The sequence below is a fragment of the Panthera leo genome, chromosome E1 (assembly GCF_018350215.1).
Source record: "Panthera leo isolate Ple1 chromosome E1, P.leo_Ple1_pat1.1, whole genome shotgun sequence".
NCBI lineage: Eukaryota > Metazoa > Chordata > Mammalia > Carnivora > Felidae > Panthera > Panthera leo.
The window spans coordinates 48,424,174-48,436,112 of NC_056692.1; positions in this window are offsets into that span (position 1 = coordinate 48,424,174).

An 11,939-nucleotide genomic window follows, 5' to 3' on the forward strand; every position below is an offset into this window, starting at 1 on the left:
GCCGTGCTCTAGGCCAAATACTGGCCAACGGGTCCCGCCAGACATTTGGAATGAAAAGGTTAACGGGCACCACTGTAGCTTAGGATCTCTTCTTCTAACTGCATCCAGTAATTTTGTTTCAGGTTTACTCAGCCTTAGAAGAAATCAATAGATGTTTGTTGGTCCAGTAGGTCGGTTTTGGTTCACTGCAGGGCCACTTAATGAGAAAATAATAAATAAACATGTAGCCATCACTTTTGGCCCCTTTTGCTGCATGAAATATGTTCTAGAGCAGATTTCCACAAATAAAAGAGCCTCAATGGATGATCAGAAATGTAACCTGACCTGGAGAGAGGGAGAGAGGGAGGGAGAGAGAGGGACACACACACACACACACACACACACACACGATCCTGGAAAGGCCTCTCGTGGATTCATTCCAGATGTTTTATTGCTGCTGATAATCCAAATAGGGGCCAAAACCCTCTTTGACTTTTGATGAGAAGGATTGGAGCAGTTAACAGTAGAAAATGTCTATGTTTATTAAAAACTCTGTCAATGCCAAGTTGTTATGAGAGTTGCGATGCTTCTGTCCCTTGACGGAGAGATTCTCTTAGCCGAGGCCTGGGACCCCTGGCTCCCACTCCCTATCTTTTTGCTAACAGGTCTGAGTGCCCCTGGAGTGGGTTGGCTGAGCAGCTGGGAGTTTGTTGCCTGTTTAGGCTCACAGAAAACCTAGACAGACAGCAAAGGCTTAGATTCCTCATGCGAATCCTTCTGAGGATTTGTTAGGCCAGTGGCTCTTGAGAGCAAGACAGATCAGGACTTTATAAAACAAACAAATGAAGGGGGATTCCTTGTCTATTCTGAGAATTTGTGCTCAAAGAAGTACATTTCTGTAACTCCCTGATAGCACTTCACGGATCTTCCAAAAAATAATGGAGAAACTAAGGGTTTTGGAGGCAAATAGATCTAGATGTAATTCCCAGTGGCAATCTATGTAGCTGCTTGATCTTGATAGATGACTCAACCTCCGTGAGTCTTAACTTCCTGTTCTGGAAACTGGGGATAGTAATGGACATCCCCACAAAGGCTACTGGGAGAACTTCGTGGGATATGGACATTAGGCCCCAAGCCCAGTATCTGGCACATAGTAGGTGCTCAGTAAATTAAGTTCCCTACTTAAGACCCCTATATATCAGGGATGAAAGTAAGAACTTAACAGAAAGCTTTCTGTGATGGAAAAAATCTTCCCTCAGTGCTCAAGGCGGGGCTGGTATCTCTTCCCGGGTCTCACTTCTCCCTCCTGCAGTTCAGCCTTTGGTCATTTCATTCCTCATTAGCACCTGCCCCCGGCAGAAGAAGAGAGAGTGGCTGAGGCTCCCATCAGTCAATTTTGCTGTTAGCAAGTCTTGTCGAGATTGAGTTGGGAGAGAAAAGAAGCGGTCAAAATAAAGGTTAGGAATTGTGTACACTTCTATTATCTTTCTCTCCTCTTTGACTCAGCTATCTCTGTAGAGACATCTTGGTCCGACATCTTTACTCCTTCAGCCTTTGCTCACTACCTAACCCTCGTCATAGGTCTTCTCCCACACCCCACTCCCACACACCTACCCTACGGAGTTCGGCCTCTCAAAGGTCATCAGAGACTTCTTGGTTGCCAGATTGTATGGCCTTTTCTTAGTCTCTGTGGTATTGGCATGGCCGACCTTAAACTTCCTATTCCTATAGCTAACTATGCCCCCAGTGTCTGAGAATACTCATTGTCCACCCAACCCCATTTGCCCCTTCTTCCTTGCTATTGTATTCTGGAGGCAATGCGCTCGGCTAAAATACCACAGCCTCCTTTGCAGTGAGAGTGTCCAGTGAGGTGTAAGCAGGATTATGCACAGGGAAGGGTAGCCTGGAACATCATCAGCCAAGTCTTCTGGCGGCTGGAACAGAACCCTGAATGTAGCCTGCTTTTCCATCCAGCCTTGGGGGACCTGAGATCATTAAGGAAACATTTCCCTAGGACTTACTAGAATTCAGTCCCGATGAATTCTCCCTCTTCCTTCACACAAGTGTGTGAATAAGTGTCAGCAGGGGTTAGGGGATGCCCTACTACACTTTGGGGGCCCCTACGTAAGAAAATGGAAAATCCATTTGGGAGAGGAGGTTTTTTTTTTTTAATGTTTATTTTATTTTTGAGAGAGAGAGAGAGAGAGAGAGAGCGAGCACGAGCGGGGGAGGGGCAGAGAGAGAGGGAGACACAGGATCCAAAGCAGGCTCCAGGCTCTGAGCTGTCAGCACAGAGCCTGTTGCAGGGCTTGAACTCATGAACCCTGAGATCATGACCTGAGCCGAAGTTGGCCGTTTAACTGACTGAGCCATCCAGGTGCCCTGGGAGAGGAGGGTTTCTGTGTGAAGTATTGGGGATGACTCTTGGTTGTCCTTACTGGTGGATGACACATCTAGAGAAGCAGAGGACCCCACCCTCAGTACAAGGAAACGTCAGTCTGGAAGGAAGGACTGTTCAGCTAAAGCAGAATGGAAATGCTGCCGTTCTTGCTTGTGCCCAGAGAGTCTGAGGAGAGCTCGGAGGGTGGGGTGCTCAACTGACACCCTTGGAAGGTCGGTCAGCCTGAAATCTCAGCCGGGGACGGGCCCCTGGCTCTCCTGGGGTGGGTGGGGTGCAGAAGCAGGATGGGAGACAGGCAGCATGGGAATGGTTGCGCAACGTGTGGAAGAACCAGCCAGGAAAGGATCCCTAAGGTGTGTAAAGGTCACCAGAGAATATGCTCCTAATCAGACCGCTTGCTGTCTTGTTTTCTTAGTGACACATCTTCCTGATACACTGTGATCACTGTCCTGGCTAGTCTGGAAGTCTGTGCCAGCTTACTTAGTCATCTGCTGGAAAGACTGCCTTAGACATTTAATCCCGCGAAAGGATAACCCGCAATGTAGTGGGGCAGTACGTTGGCGTCAGGGGAATCCCTGTGGCTCTGGGCAAACTCTGTTTCTCTCTTGCGCCTTAGTTTTCTTGACTGGAAAACGGTAACAATAAAGCACACCTATCTGCTTTGTTGTGAGGGTTAGCTGAGGTCGTGTACTTAAAGCGCTGAATCTCCAGCCACCGGAAGAGTGTTAATCTTGCTACATTTTTATTCAATCCAAAAAACGTAATTAATAAAACCTTCTAAATGTCATTAAAATGGGCCCTACCTCCAGGGTTTCTGATTGAATAGACCCAGGTGGGGCCTGAGAATTTGCATTTTGAGCACATTCCTTGTCGATGACGCTTCTGTCGCTGGCCCCGGTGCCACACTTTGAGAACCACCGTTTCAAAGTATCTGGGCTCCTTCTGAGACTTACACGTGGATTTAACGGGTTCCCTTTCTTCCTTCCGTCCGTGCAATGGGCATCTGTGACACAGGTCTTAGGCTTTTGAATAGTTTCTTGGTACAGGCGCTATTAACATTTGCTCCATACTTCGGACATCAGCCTGGTTGGTAAGAAAACAGCCATATTTGGTCTTTCTAGAGATTACAGTAACAAAGCTGACATCCGTATATCACGAATATCATTTAATTTGATCTATATCAAAGCCTCGCTTTGGAAATGAGGATGCTGAGGTTGAGAGAAGTGAAGTGAGTTGGTCAAGCCCACACAGCTGGACAATGCAGAGCCTAGACTCAGGCCCGGTTCACTGCAGAGTCCGTATGTTGAGTGACTTTGTCACCTACCGTCCCAGAAACAGCCACAAACCACAGGGGTGAATGGTTTCTCAGCGTTTGCTCATGAAGCATACCCACCGTTTTTTTAAATTTTTTTTTTAACTTTTATTTATTTTTGAGATACAGAGAGACGCAGAGCATGAGTGGGGGAGGAGCAGAGAGAGGGGGAGACACTGAACTTGAAGCAGGCTCCAGGCTCCGAGCTGTCAGCACAGAGCCAGACCCGGGGCTCAAACCCACGAGCCGTGGAGATCGGGACCTGAGCCGAAGTCAGACGTTTAACCCACTGAGCCACCCAGGCGCCCCCAAAGCATGCTCACTTTTAACCAAGGAAGAAACTACAGCGTTACGCAAGACGTGCTGCTCGATCTTGGACTTTTCCTCTTCAACCAGGATGCTCCCAGCCCTGGGGCCCTACACTGGGGGCAGTGTGTTATCAGAGAGCAAGAACCCCTGTCCCCTTCAAGGTCTTCTAGCCAGACTAGGCACCAAATTGTCACGAGACAGGTTGACAGGAGAAAATAAAACTCGATAGCAAACGTGCGTGCAGGCAACCCACACGGACAGGGAAATTGTGGAGACAGGCAAAATGAAGTCTATATGTCATTCCGATCTAAGGAGAAAGGGGTAGGAGCCTGGGTCTTCAAAGGGAAGGAAAGCAATCTTCAGGAAGAATGAAAAAGAGTCAATGTTTGATAAACAACTGGGACCCAAGGACTTTGATCAAACAGGCCTTGCTAGGTTCCTCCTGGTCTATCATACCTGGTTCATATCATCCTGCGCTTATCTATGGTGATAGCTCTCTTCCTGGAGCAGGTCCTCCACAGAAATTCTTTTCAGGCGGTTGAGGTGGAGATAAAGAGCTTCTCCCGGAATCTGCTCTGGGTTCTGATGGCTTTCCAGCTCAAATACTCTTCATGCCAAAGTGGGCCACTGGGGGGCAGCCTGCCCTCCCTTGGCCTCGACGTTGTCAAGGATGAAGCAGTTCAGAACCACATTCCGTCAATAAGATTACTGAAAAGCAAATGGAAATTGTACTCTATCCAGGGAAAAGGGGAGCCAACCACCTCTCAGCGATGGGAAGTTCATAAGGGCTGAAAAAGAAGCATCTGGCCTCATTTGCAATGGGATCTGGAGCCAGGACGACGCTCTCACTTCAAGGCAATTAGGGAATTACAGTTTTGCCGTGAGGAGCCCTGTAGGAAGGGCTGATGACGTGAAAGAAGCCAGGCGCTGGAACCGGACAAACCTGGCTGCCAGTCTGGGCCCCTCCACTTCCCGGACAACCCTGGGCACACTCCCAACCTCTCGGACAGCACCCACCTCTTAGAGCCGTTGTGGGAATTAAATAGGTCCTTGTAGGCGTAACGTGCATGAAACACTCTAGTTCGCTTCCTCTATCCCCTGGGATCACCTTATAGGGTCTTTTTGTGGTGGTGGTCGTATGTGGTTTTTCCTACCAGCACAACTTTCTTTTTTTATTAAAAACATTTTTTTTAATGTTTGTTTATTTTTGAGAGAGAGACAGAGACAGAGCACAAGCCGGGGGAGGGGCAGAGAGAGGGAGACACAGAATCCGAAGCAGGCTCCAGGCTCTGAGCTGTCAGCACAGAGCCCGACGCGGGGCTCGAACTCACGGACCGCGAGATCGTGACCTGAGCTGAAGTTGGACGCTCAGCTGACTGAGCCACCAGGTGCCCCAGCAGCACACCTTTCCTATTTGGGGGTGAGTCTTGGAGCCATGGGAGGTGAAAGGACCACACACTCCTTCTCCCTGACTCCTGGAGAACAAGTGTGTAAATAAGCGTTGCCAGTGATGAGCTTCCAGATCTTAATTTGAGTCGCCTAAAAGCGGAGCCAGAGACAAGGATTTGGGTGCGGGGAGTTTATGTTGGAGATGATCCCAGAGAGCAAGCCTGCAGGTGCAGAACAAGTACAGTGGAGAAGAAGGAAGTACCAATTAAGGGTATGGCACCAAGCTGCTTATAGTGTGGGCACCGGGGCCCCATCCTGCTGGGGACCATCTGGGGAACGATCTAGAATGACTCTCCCAGTTGTCTTTTAAAAACAAGAGGCTAGGGGCGCCTGGGTGGCTCAGTCGGTTGAGCATCTGACTTCAGCTCAGGTCACGATCTCGCGATCTCACGGTCGTGAGTTCGAGCCCTGCATCGGGCTCTGGGCTGATGGCTCAGAGCCTGGAGCCTGCTTCCCATTCTGTGTCTCCCTCTCTCTCTGCTCCTCCCCCGTTCATGCTCTGTCTCTCTCTCTATCTCAAAAATAAATAAACGTTAAAAAAAAAATTAAAAACAAGAGGCTAGAGCAATTCTACCCCTGGTCGTACACCCAAGAGAAATAAAAACGTATGTCCCCACAAAAACTTGACCCCAGATGTTTATAGCAGCACTGTTCAATAACAAAAAGATGGAAACAACCTGAATATCCGTCAACTGGTGGGTGAATAAATAAAACACGGTCTATCCATACGATGGACTATTACTCAGTTACACAAAGGAATGGAGTACTGACACATAGTACAACACGAATGAACCTTGAAAACATGATGCTAAATGAAAGAAGCCAGACATGAGAGACCCCATATTATATGATTCCATTTACATGAAATTTCCAGAACAGGACAATCTATGGAGATAGGAACATTTTTGAAGTGATAAAAATTGGCTATGGTGGTGATTGCACGTATCAGTGACTAAAAATTCTTGAATTGTATACTTTATTTTTTTTAATGTTTACTTATTTATTTTTGAGAGACAGAGAGAGACAGAAACAGAAAGCAGGGGAGGGGTAGACAGAGAGGGAGAGAGAGAATCCCAAGCAGGCTCCGTGCTGTCAGTCCAGAGGGATGGGGTTGAACGCACGAACCATGAGATCATGACCCGAGTTGAAATCAAGAGTTGGATGCTTAACTGACTGAGCCATTCAGGTGCCTCTGAATTGTATACTTTAAATAAGTGAATTGTATGATTTGGGAACTGTATCACAATAAAACTGTTTTAAAGAAAAAGGAGGCCTGGATGCTGGTCTCTAGGAGATGCTCCTACAACTTCTGGGGTACAGACTGAGGGCTGGGTGAGTTCCTGAGGCTCAGGCAGAGGGTGCCTCAGGTGGGAGCACCAGCGTGCCTGGGGCCTGACCACAGTGAGAAGTGGGCTAAGGGGTAACTGTCCAAGACACCAACGATGTTGGCTATCTTTCCCCTGAGGTGCTGAATCTTAAAAGAAGTACATAAAGGCGTAGGCACAAAGGGGAGAGTATTCATAATATGGTCCAAGTGAAGCAATTCACTTTTGGTTATAGACGCAAAAGAACTGAAAGCAGGGTCTGGAAGACATATTGTTTTTTTTAATTTTTTTTTTAACACTTATTTATTGTTGAGAGACAGAGAGAGACAGAGACAGAGAGCATGAACAGGGGAGGGGCAGAGAGAGAGGGACACACAGAATCTGAAGCAGGCTCCAGGCTCTGAGCTGTCAACACAGAGCCCAACAGGGGGCTCGAGCTCATGAACCATGAGATCATGACCTGAGCTGAAGTCGGACGCCCAACCAACGGAGCCACCCAGGCGCCCCTGGAAGAGGTATATGTATCGCCATGATCATAATGGCATATTCGCTAAGTGTCCATTGACAGATGAATGGATAAAAAATATGTAGTACACACATACAATAAAATATCATTCAGCCTGAACAAGCAAGAAAGTCCTGCTACATGCTACAACATGGATGAACCTTAAGGACCTTACGCGAAGGGAAATAAAGTCACAAAAAGACCAAGACTGTATAACGGCCCTTACGTGAGATAGCTGGCGTAGTCAGATTTATGGAGACTGAAAGTAGAATGATAGTTTCCAGGGGCTCAGGGGAGGGGACACCAGGAAGTCCCTTACTGGGGACAGAGTTTCGGTCTGGGACGATGACACAGTCTTGCAGATGGATGGGGGAGATGGCTGTACTGCCCTGTGAATGTACCTAACGCCACCGACCTGCACGCTCGATGGGAGTGCAAACTCGTGCAGCCGCCGTGGAAAGCAGAGCAGAGGCTCCTCAAAAATTTAAAAATAGAGATACCGTATGATCCCGTAATTACACTGCTGAGTATTGATCCAAAGAAAACAAAACACTACTCTGCAAAGGTATATGCACTCCCGTGTCTATCGCAGCAGGATTTACAATGGCCAGGCCAGGGAAGTATTCATTGAGAGATGAGAGGGTAAAGAAGATGTGGTATGTCTATGAATATAGACGCACATAAAAATATACAATGGAATATTACGCAGCCATAAAAAAGAATAAGAGCTTACTATGTGTGACCACGTGTGCACACCTGAAAGGTTTTATGCTAAGTGAAATACGTCAGATGGAGAAAGACAAACACCGTATGATTTCACTTACCCGTGGCATCTAAAAAACAAAACAAATGAGCAGCCTAAACGAACCTAAAACAGAAACAGACTTGGGGCTCCTGGGTGGCTCGGTTGGTTAAGCATCCGCCTCTCGGTTTCAGCTCAAGTCATGATCTCATGTCATGAGATCGAGCCCCAGGTCAGCTCAGCACTGACAGCACGGAGCCTGCTTGGGATTCTCTCTCTCTCTTTCTCCCCCTGCCCCTCCCCACTCTCTCTCTCTGTCTCTCTCAAACTAAACAAACTTAAAAAAAAAATAAAATCGCTCTCTCAAAATAAATAAACCTTAAAAAAAATTAAAAAAGAAAAACAGAAACAGACCCATAAGTACAGAGAACAGACCGGTGGTTTGGGTGGGGGGGATGGGCAAAATAGGCGAAAGAGATTCCAGTCATGAAATAATGACATAAATACCCAATGCGGGGCTCGATCTCACAAACTGTGAGGTTATGACCCGAGCCAAAATCAAGAGTCAGAGGCTTAACTGACTGAGCCACCCAGGCACCCCTGTACAAATATTTTTTAAAGGAGTGGAGGGGAGAGATTGCTCATGGCGGTCCCGTTTCTTGTCCTGTGGTCTATGATGTTGTCTGCCAGGCACCATGGCCGAGCTACCCGCCGCCTCACCTCCCCTGGTTCTGCCTTTTCCCAGCCCTCCTGCGGAATCCATGAGTGCCCTGATATCCTTCTAATACAACTCTTCTGTGCTCACCGTTGCCAGTTAACTCGCAGCTCAGAACCCTGACTCATACACCTCTAGAACAGAGCCCGCAAAACACAAGTTTCAGGACATTTTATACTGTAGCCATTTATGCATGCAAATCTTAGGGCCAGACTTGACATAATGGATGTGACTGTTTTTAGGCAAGACCCAGGCTTTCTTAGCAGCAGCACTAAGCAGGTCCAAGCAGTGATTCAGGAAAAGGGTGCTTTGGGAAATGCCCAGTCTTGGTCGTGGGGTGGGCGTGGGGGTGGGGGCACAGTAGGGGAGCAGTTCTCCATTTGCCATCTAGATAACACAATTACTATGGCCGCGGGACTCCCGTGTCCCTCTCTGGTTAGTAAATGTGTTTGTTTCCCAAATCTGCTGAGGGCAATGAAAAGAGAAGGGAGCCAACCACGGGCTCCACAGCAGCAACAGGGAGAATTACTGAAAAACAAAAAGAGTCCTCTACCTGGGGTTATTCTCTCCATTCCCTACTGGCTCCCGTTCCTACGAGGGAAGGGCCAACACGATGTGTCCAAGGGCGCATTGCAGGGGGTCTGCAGAAATAAGCAAGTGAGAGCAACTTGAAGGGATGTGGGAGGCAGAAATGACCACGGGGCAAGTGATGGCTCCCTGGGAGCATGCATGAGGCGGCCTCTTGCATCCAGTACCTTTAGGCCAGTGAAGGGGGCCTTGTTGTTCACTGATCAACGAGATGGGGTGGCTATTGCTGAGACCATAGAGCAGCAATGCCTGAGACTCAGAGACCATGTCTTGGTAGGGACCGAACTTCTCTGTAGCATCTTGGAGGCCAGAGAACAACTTGGAAAAAGCTAGTGAGGAGGGGCTGAGGCCTCAGCCTTAGCCCCTGCCCCACTCTGCTAATGCCACAGAAGCCGAAGGACTGTGTGACCAAGAGGAGGACGGAGGGACCCTCCAGAACCTCCTGGGATTGAATTTTCTGCCAGCCATTGGGTAGGAGGCCAAAGCAATTTAAGTCTGATCTCAAGATATAAAGTAACGGGGTTTTTGGTGCACCAGAATTCACACCTAACTTTCTCACTTTGCAATTTTCAGCCGTCACTCTTGAAGAGATTCAGGACAGCCCCCTGCCAGAATGGGCTACTTTGGCATATGGATTATTCTGGGCTGAAGGCACTTGAGACCCTGTGGGCCCAAGAGGAAATTTTGTCCTCCCTTAACCACACAGATGAATCTAAATTGGGGGTCTTTCCCAGAATAAGGGTTGTTAACAGAGGTAAATTTTATCTGAGTGACCCATCTGTTTGGCAGGACAAATGTCTAATTACCACACGTCCGGTCTTCCTGTTGTCCTGTGAGGTGCATTTCTTTCCTCCGAAGTCCCAGACCCCTACCCACCTTCTCCCCAGTTCAGAATGACCTATATACCTCATTTTGCTGGCCTGTCTTTGGAATTTCCATGTCTATGTGGATTCCCCATCCATACACCCGTTATTTGATTTTCTCCTGTTAACCTGTACCAGGCCAATTTGATTCTTAGTCCAGCTAGAGGGACCTTCGAGGGGACAGGAATTCTTGCCTCCCTGACACTGCAGTCCGTAATTGTACAACCAAGTCAGGTGCATAATTATTTTCATTGCCGAAGCCACCTCTATAAGCAAACTATAAGCAGCAGAATGGTGTTGCATGTTTCATTGAATGGACCTCCGTCTAATTTGACACAGTTCGAGAGCCGTGGACTGTCTCCCTCTCTCTTTTTGTTGTCCTCTCTTTTTGGCGGCTTGGAACTGCTTCCTTGATGCTTCCACAGACTTCCCGTCTTGGGTTCGGACTGTTCTGTCTTTCTTGGCTCCGTGGCGGCCTTCTGAGACCTCGGGATCTTGTCCCAGCCCTCCTCCTCACATGGCCACTTAAACTACTTGGGCATCAGAGGCAGCGAGCAGTCCCCAGCCCAGTGGCCCTTGAACTTGTTAGTGCGTCCCAATCAGTTGGAGGAACGAAGGATCCATCCAAGCCCTGAACTGATGCCCCGTCGGATGAGAGGCTCCAGGAATGGCTCCTGGCATCTGTGTATTTAACGGTCTTCCCTGTGCAATTTTATTTTTATTTATTTATTTTTTTTATTAAATTTTTTTTTCAACGTTTTTTATTTATTTTTGGGACAGAGAGAGACAGAGCATGAACGGGGGAGGGGCAGAGAGAGAGGGAGACACAGAATCGGAAACAGGCTCCAGGCTCCGAGCCATCAGCCCAGAGCCTCACGGACCGCGAGATCGTGACCTGGCTGAAGTCGGACGCTTAACCGACTGTGCCACCCAGGCGCCCCATCCCTGTGCAATTTTAGAGCACACCCAGGTTTGAGAACCATGGTCTTGGCCAGGGCTTCCTAAACTGCCCACTTCCTGACCACGGAAGAGAACCAGCAAGGAGCCGCTGGGAGGAGTCCGGGTCCAGAGATCAACTGCCCCTTAAAAGCTACGAGGTCTTCGAAGGCCGGTGTTTTGTCTTAAAACTCATTGGTGTTCTGATTCCTTAAAGTGTCCGTTCTGCCCTCTCTGACTGACTGCTCATCTGGCTTTGCCTCTCGGGGTTAATTCCCCAGCAATTACAAAGCCAAATTTCCCATGACTCATCACATATAAACACTTTCACTCTCTAAGTGACCATGAAGACACAAATATGGTTGCCGGGTGCTTTATTTAACCACAGCTATCAGACCCTTACAACAACATGTACGGAAGATAATATTATACTCATTTTACAGACGGAGGAAACTGAGGCTTGGAGAAATGGCACAAGCTAGTAAATGACAGAGCTGCAGGGTTTTTGTTTTCTTTTTTTTCATTTTTCATTTTTTATTGTGGTGAGATATACACAACACAAAATGCACTTTTTTGTCCGTTAAAAATTTTTTTACTTATTTATTTTTGAGAGAGAGAGAGAGAATGGGGCTCCTCTTGGGAGATCATGACCTGAGCTGAAATCAAGAGTTGGACGGTTAACTAACTGAGCCACCCTGGTGCCCCCTGGAAAGCTTCTTAAAACAAGGATCCCTAGGTCTCCCTGCAGATTCTGACTCATGGAATCCAGAGAGGATTTAGGGAGTATGTTTTGGAAGAGCTTTTGGAGACCTGGG